This window comes from Telmatherina bonti, assembly GCF_933228915.1.
Source record: "Telmatherina bonti genome assembly, chromosome: 14".
In the NCBI taxonomy this organism is placed as follows: domain Eukaryota; kingdom Metazoa; phylum Chordata; class Actinopteri; order Atheriniformes; family Telmatherinidae; genus Telmatherina; species Telmatherina bonti.
The window spans coordinates 10,646,854-10,654,363 of NC_136612.1; the positions used below are offsets into that span (position 1 = coordinate 10,646,854).

The window sequence follows — 7,510 nt, forward strand, 5'->3', positions numbered from 1 at the left end:
CACAACACTTCTGTAACCCTTCCAAAACGTTTCCACAACACTTCCACAACGCTTCTGCAACCCTTCCAAATCGCTTCCACAACGCTTCCGCAACACTTCCAAAATGCTTCCACAACGCTTCCGCAACACTTCCGTAACGCTTCTGCAACCCTTCCAAATCGCTTCCACAACGCTTCCGCAACACTTCCAAAATACTTCCACAACGCTTCCGCAACACTTCCGTAACGCTTCTGCAACCCTTCCAAATCGCTTCCACAACGCTTCCGCAACACTTCCAAAATGCTTCCACAACGCTTCCGCAACACTTCCAAAATGCTTCCACAATGCTTCCGCAACACTTCCAAAATACTTCCACAACGCTTCCGCAACCCTTCCAAATCGCTTCCACAACGCTTCCGCAACACTTCCAAAATGCTTCCACAACGCTTCCGCAACACTTCCAAAACGCTTCCACAACGCTTCCGCAACACTTCCAAAATACTTCCACAACGCTTCCGCAACGCTTCTGCAACCCTTCCAAATCGCTTCCACAACGCTTCCGCAACACTTCCAAAATGCTTCCACAACGCTTCCGCAACACTTCCGTAACGCTTCTGCAACCCTTCCAAATCGCTTCCACAACGCTTCCGCAACACTTCCAAAATACTTCCACAACGCTTCCGCAACACTTCCGTAACGCTTCTGCAACCCTTCCAAATCGCTTCCACAACGCTTCCGCAACACTTCCAAAATGCTTCCACAACGCTTCCGCAACACTTCCAAAATGCTTCCACAACGCTTCCGCAACACTTCCAAAATACTTCCACAACGCTTCCGCAACGCTTCTGCAACCCTTCCAAATCGCTTCCACAACGCTTCCGCAACACTTCCAAAATGCTTCCACAACGCTTCCGCAACACTTCCGTAACGCTTCTGCAACCCTTCCAAATCGCTTCCACAACGCTTCCGCAACACTTCCAAAATACTTCCACAACGCTTCCGCAACACTTCCGTAACGCTTCTGCAACCCTTCCAAATCGCTTCCACAACGCTTCCGCAACACTTCCAAAATGCTTCCACAACGCTTCCGCAAGACTTCCGTAACGCTTCTGTAACCCTTCCAAAACGCTTCCACAACGCTTCCGCAATGCTTTAACAATGACATTAGGGTTAGCCTGCATCCAACCTCATACTTGTATATTCTTTGAAGTGATATCCATGATAATTACAAACCATGTCTATGTCCCATCTGTTAAATTGTGGTTATTCTAACGGGGTTTGTCTCTTTCTCCGCAGCTGGACACCCTGACTAAACTGACCCATTCCTGATATGAGGCAGAGCCAGGAATCAACGCTTCTTCAAATGGATCCTGGCAAAGTATCAACAGTCTTGTTTCAAAGGACATAAATATCCAAGAATGCACTCAAGACTGATCATAGCAAAACTGTACCTCCCGCCACCTTGCTCCAGTGTAGTCAGAGAAAACGCTTCTGCTTCCTACCTCCCAGAGACAAGAAAAAAGAAGAGGTGCCAGTTTTATCATCTGTTTTCAGTTCCTCCTTTTCATCTCTACATGCAACTTTTTTCCATTTTACCTCAGGGATTCCTTCCCATGGCCTACCTCCTTGACCAAAACAGCTAACCCGGTGATACAGAGGAATACCAAGCAACGACACATCTGGACCTCTAACTCTCGTTACTGTGGCAACCTGTTACTGTTCAGGCTCTCCTCACTGAAAACCAGCATTAACCTTGGACCTCAAATCACCTGCCAGCGCTTACCTACTTACTTGCTAAATTGAACTGATCCACATTATCCAGGAGCAAAGTGTTTTTACAGGAGAGAAGGCGGCAGCTACACACTTATCAGCTTCTCCACATAGTGTAGAGACAGGTGGATATATACCTCACTTATCGCAGCCTCTGGAAGAACATTTCATATTATTTGCAAGATAATAGCAACAGTACCAAGGGAGCCATCCAGAGAAGCAAAGACGCATCATACACAAGCCTTATAAAGCTAAACAGCAGCTCGTGGAGTTTTGAGAGAAGCTCAGACAGTTTCTCATATGCAGCACACAAAGAAGTCAAGCTAGCCAATGGACAAGACATAGGAACTGAAAACCTTCTAGAAGACCTGTCGCTGAGAGTTATACACCCCGGAAAGTAAAGAGAATAAACACAGACTTGTTTGATGTGAGAAAAATAAAGGGGGAGAGTAAAAGACATCAGGTGAAGATTGAAATGGTGAGTTCCCTTTTCTCAAGTTTATCTTTACTTTCTCCTCTTTTCCTTTTGTGTCACTACAAGCTCAACAATGGGAATGACATACAACCTTTTCATTTTACTGAACAACAGAATATTTTTGGTCGGTTTATTTTCTGCAGTGTTGTTTTTGGCAGCCACTTTAGTTTTAGTCTTAAGCCCAGATCAACTAATGTTTGGTGTGTACTAAAACATGCGCAAACTCACTACACACACAAAAAAGGGTACAAGCTGATTTACTAACAATGCAAACTAAGGGTTGCTTCTTTCAAAGATGCTAAATAGCACGTCTGCATACAGTTAATATGTCTGCTGCAATGAATATGCAATATGAAGCGTTCACACGCTATTTTGGGTGTGTTGGGAGGAGTAAATGTAAATATATTAGTTTAGCATCCGTGAAGTGATCTATCAGACCAGAGAGCGATGTTGCTGAAATAAACTGCATCTGTATTTGTATATGTTTCAAAAGGATGGCAAACAGTCTGTGTACATAATCGCACACGTGGCTGAGGTTACAGTCACAAGACAACATCAAAACAAAGCAAGGGGAACGCGATTTTCACCCTTGTGTGAATATTTCTAGGATGAACAAGGAAACAATCAGAACATATGGCTTGTCCAGCACTTTGGAGCTGTTGGAGGAACTTGGGATGGATTTGGAGAGGAGTCAAGCATACCTGCAGATGACAGATACTGCGTCAAAGCTGGTATCCTAAATGCCACATGTCGCCGGATGGTCACGGATATTAGGTTTCCACACACTTGGTGGTCATTAACTGAGGTCAAATAAGGTTTTTGTGTTTTTCAGTAACTGGATTTTTTAATGTAACATTGTATGTGTATGAGATGTTAACGGGACTTGTCAATTACCTTTGAAAGAATATCAGCATGATAATTAGTGATCAGTTTGAGATGGAGTGCTGTAATCCTTTCCACCCACTTTGTGGACACATTTAGTGCCATCTCTCTCTACAGTGCATTCTGTTTTTCTTTCTAATTGATTATGTAGAAATGATGTCCATAGATTATTTTGTCATTTTGAACCACCAAAGCCCCCACGTTGGCGCTGCCACATTAGTCCATCAATAGGTTTTGACTAAGTTGGCAGAAATGTCATGTATTTAAAACGCCTGACAGACCAGTCACCGAATTTTTCATCCAGTCTTGTCTCATTAAGGAAACCAAAAGGCAATGTTTTAGTCTTTATCGTCATTAAAAAGCGCATCAACAAAATTATTTAGTTATTGTTGAGGCGAACAACCCTAAATTTTCATTTCATTGTTTCATTTCGTTGCTTTGTATCACTGACATTTAAGTGACATTCTGCTGTATTACATGATAGAGAGCTGAGACAGACGGCAGATTAAGGAGGGATAGAAGGCCCACTGTGTAGTAAATGTCATTAACTGAAGCTGAACTCCTCGCTACATCGCACTTCACTCCTTGTGAAAATGTCATAAAAATAGCTCGACTCACAGAGGACTGCTGGCTGAAGCAGCCCAGACTTTACGTGGGATCATCAATCAATATTTTACTTTCCATCTGATGGGCAGATGGTTTCTTTGCCTTAAAGAGGTCGTGGAAGGGAAGTAGGACTTCACAAGATAAACTTGTTTAAATGTATCCTAACACATGATAAAGTTATAACAATTGCCTGTATAAAAGATGGACAGAGCATCTGTGATGTCACTGATTCTGATAAGCTGATTGGGCGGTTCCCACCGTCGCCATCTTGGCATCATCACGCATGCCGCCGCTCCTGGACAAAATGGTATAGAGCTGCTGTGAGCGTGGGGTTGAATGATTGACAGCTATCAAACTTTGACCTGCCTGTAGCGAAGAGCTAACCGAGCTAACCTGGAGCTAACAGGGGCTAACCAGCTAATGGCGGTCGGCAGACTAAGGCCAAATCATGCTGTCAAACAGCTAAAAGTCGTGGTTTTTGCAGCCAGATTTTGGGTAACTGTCAATCCAAAGGACACGCCTCCAATTATGCTGACTTTCAAGGCTAAATTATTTGTAAACAAATGAGTTTTTTAAAAAAAATCCCCTGGTTCAGATTCTGTTGCCCCTAAAGATGCTGCAAAGTTTTACTTTACTTTTTACAACATGTGTATAGATCAGTGGTTCATTTTAAAACCTGTAGAATAATTTCACAAATTTACAGTATAATTCTCTCTACTCAGCTTCTGGTCCGTCGCTGATACTCCCGACAACTTTAGAGTAATCAGAGTATTTCTGCAGGTGAAAAGACAAAGAGGTGTGGAGCAGGAATCCCCAATCCTGGTCCTCAAGGACCGGTGTCAAGCGAGCGTCAACAGACATGGGGACAGTACAGTTCCTTGTGGTGCTCCAGTGCTGCTGACCACCATCTCAGACACACAACCTTTCAGTCTGCAGTGTGTGCGTGAGGTAGTCATTATTCCGGGTGGTTGGGGAGGGAGCCACCTGCAATTCATGGAGCTTCTCACATAACAGCTGGATTGTGTTAAAAGTACTTGAAAAATTATAGAAAATAATCTTCAAATGACCTGAGATGGACTGGCGAGCTGTCCAGGGTGTACCCCGCCTTTCGCCCAAAGACTGCTGAGATAGGCTCCAGTTTCCCCGCAACCCTGAGTAGGATTAAGCGGTTAGGAAAATGAATGAATGGATGAATCTTCAAATGGTGCCTGATTGCTCCAGATGAGAGCCGGCTCTCTGAAGCAGGAGATGTCTGCATGCTGATGATGGCGTTCCAGGAAATTCTGCACGGACAAACGTTCCGCTTTCTGAAAATGGAAGGAAATTTCTCATAGTCAGGTGTGGAAAAACTTGAGGAAAAGTTTTGATAGAAATCTGATCAAGCCAAGAGCTCCGTGTTGAGCTGCCACTGTTCTGCAGCCAACAGATGAACCAGGTCTCTCTTCTTCTCCTTCAGTAATTATTGACGTAGCGGCACCTCCGGCGGAGAGTTGAACACATTATCTAAAAGGTCTGATTTGTTTGAGAAATGCAACCTGAATGAAACCTCGATCTGGAACGATGCACCCCCCAACTGAACTGAACCCCCTGCTGGTCTATCCATGTGTGAATGAATCCATATAAGGATCCTACTTCTGTGAAGCGAGGATCAAATCTAAATGTGTGGATAGCTCCGCCGGAAAGCGGTGAAACCCCCTGCGATGTGCTGCTGGTGTGATGTACGTACAGACAGATGGATTCACTCAGTCTTCTGCTTCAGATGTGGTCAGTTTGAGTCTTTCATGGACCAAACATGTTCTGCAGCTTTGCCAGGTTTTAAAACCACATCTTAAAATGTGTGTTTTTACATCTTGTTGTGATTCTAAAGACGACGCTGACAGGCCGAGTGCTGAGATGAGAGAGACAAACCGTAAATTATTAACGTCTGATCGTTTCTTTTAAACCTCCAAAGCATCTGTAAAAGGCGACGTTTCAGCTGTCAGCGCAGCATCAAAACTTCCCAAGCGGGGAAGCAACGTGCTTCCTGAAGGCATCACAGTTGTTTAGTTATCCGCAGCGCCTCAAATATGGAGCAGCTTTGATAAGCGGTGAGGAAGCTGCGGAGAAGATGCACTCCATCGGTCCAGCATTTATACATACATCTGAACAAACCCTGGGTGGTGGGTAGGGGTGGGGGGGGGGGGACGGGTGTCGGTGGGAAGAAACAACAGAAGACAGATTATGTGGAGGATTCACCAGGAGGTGTCCTGGCCTCACCTCAGAACCCCCCCCCCCCCCCCCCCCACATCCTTCCCTTCATCATCTATAGTCTTCTCACATCTTAATGCCAGAGCTCCTTCCCACTATTTGCTTTTGCGTTACCATGGCAACACAGACCCTTCGTCCTGCCAACTATGGATGATAGGCAACGATGTATAGAAGGCAGAGCTGGCGTCAGTCATCCAGATCAAAGAGCCGGTGCATCCCTCTTTGCTGGGGGATGTGTGTGTGTGTGTGTGTCTGAGGTCATACATGCATTGGTGTGTTCCTGTTAATCTGCTCCTGCATTAAAGGCCGGATGAGGACAACAAAAAGCACAATGAGATGACATTATTTTGTTGTTGCGAGAGTGTGTGTAGATGAAATAGGATCATGAATGAGCCATCTGTCGTTCTGAGAGTCATGCTGCAGTCGTCCCCAGTAAGTGGCTGAAAGTGTGTGTGTGTGTGTGTGCGCTGACAGGAAAACATTTCCTAGTGAAACATGTATTGGGAGTAAATGGATGGATGTGCAGCTTGTCATGCAGGTACAGACGTGTAACTCGGAGAAGTCCAAACACTCGGTGGAGCGGTCGCTGGGTTACGGTGGGCGTTGCGGTCTGAACACACACCGATAAATGATTCATATGTATGTTAAGGCTTAATTATCCCTCCTCACAATGTTTCTAGACCTTTTCCACACTCTAATAAACATTTTCAACATTTCACACACAAAAAAACCTACATATATATTAAACAACGTGAATTTTTTACTAATTACTCTCCCAGTAACATAAATCCCATCTTCTCTGCTGGCTCTGCTTCCTCATCCTCGTCTGTAACGTTGGTTTTCACAGAAATAAGGCTCGTTGATGTTAACCGAGCCATGAAACACAGCATGGTGGTCTGATTCCTGCTGTAAAATGTGGACATAGAATGGTTGAAAAAGGATTTAGACCACCAACGGACCACTGTACCTTAAAACCGTTGGGTTATATGATGCTATCAGAGATGGAAACTCCAGTCTGGGACTAAATCGCACCTCGGCGACTTGAGACTCGACTTGGACTCGTGAACAATCTCATGGTCTCTGTTTCTGCTTTCCTGTCTCAAACGATCCAGGAGGCTGGATCCAACATTTCCTCCTCCATGCACCTGAAAACACACCTGGAGATGTTATTACGGCCTCGACCAGCAATCTTTGCAGCGTTCGCAGCTCGGTTGCATTATAGGGAGGAGACGGTATTCCTGTTCTGTCTTTGCACTGGTTTCCAGTTAGTTTTAGGATTAAGTCCAAAATTTTAATACTTGGTTTTAAAGCCGAAAATGTTTATATCTGTCTGAGCTGCAGCACCAGATTATAGTAATAAATAAATGAATGAATAAATAAATAAATGAATAAATGAATAATACTCTTTAATTTATTATTCAGTATATGTTAAAGGATTTTTAAATGATTAATTTTACATAATAAATAAATAAATAAATTCTTTAAATTGTTATTCTATATGTGTTAAATGTATATTAAATTATCAATTTTACATTATAAATAAACAAAAAA

General features: G+C 43.7%; 1 protein-coding gene across 1 annotated transcript in view; it reads left to right on the top strand.

The window, feature by feature from the left end:
• Positions 1-1,996: 1,996 nt before the first annotated feature.
• Positions 1,997-7,510, top strand: part of LOC306764927 (thyroid hormone receptor alpha) — a gene marked incomplete at its 3' end in the record, with an annotated part of 81,936 nt that continues 76,422 nt past the window's right edge. Inside the window, exon 1 of the mRNA XM_079252229.1 lies at positions 1,997-2,227. The remainder of the gene's footprint in view (positions 2,228-7,510) is intronic.